This window comes from Chiloscyllium plagiosum, chromosome 4 (assembly GCF_004010195.1).
Source record: "Chiloscyllium plagiosum isolate BGI_BamShark_2017 chromosome 4, ASM401019v2, whole genome shotgun sequence".
Classification (NCBI taxonomy): Eukaryota; Metazoa; Chordata; class Chondrichthyes; order Orectolobiformes; family Hemiscylliidae; genus Chiloscyllium; species Chiloscyllium plagiosum.
Window position 1 is genome coordinate 64396032 of NC_057713.1, and position 660 is coordinate 64396691.

Genomic DNA, 660 nt, shown 5'->3' on the forward strand with positions numbered 1-660 from the left:
TGGTGTTGTGTGATTTTTAACCAAAATTGAAGGTGTAGTGTACAGCAAAGAAGGTTACCTGAAAGTACAAAGGGACCTTGATCAGATGGGCCAATGGGCTGAGAGGTATCAAATGAAGTTTAATTTAGATAAATGTGAGCTGATGCCTTTTGGAAAGGCAAATCAGAACAGGCTTTATACATTTAATGGTATGGTCCTGGGAAGTGTTGCTGAACAAAGAAACCTTGGTGGGCAGTTTCATAGTTCCTTTAAAGAGACAGATACAGCTCACTGTTGGCTGTGAACATTCATTTTGGTGACTATGCAAATGCTTCTCAGGGGTCAGGATAGTGAAGAAGGCATATGGTATGCTTGCCTTTATTGGTCAGTGCATTGAGTAAAGGAGTTTGGATTGTCATGTTGCAGCTGTACAGGACATTGGTTAGGCCACTTTTGGAATGTTGCATGCAATCCTGGTCTACCTGCTATAGGAAGGATGTTGTGAAACCTGAAAGATTTAGAAGGATGGTTGCCGAGGTTGGAAGGTTTGAGTTATAGGGAGAAACTAAATGGGCTGGGGCTGTTTTCCCTGGAGTGTCGGAGGCTGAGCAGTGACCCTTAATAAGTTTATAAAATCTTGAGGGGCAAGGATAGGATGGATAGCCAAGGTCTTTTTAACAG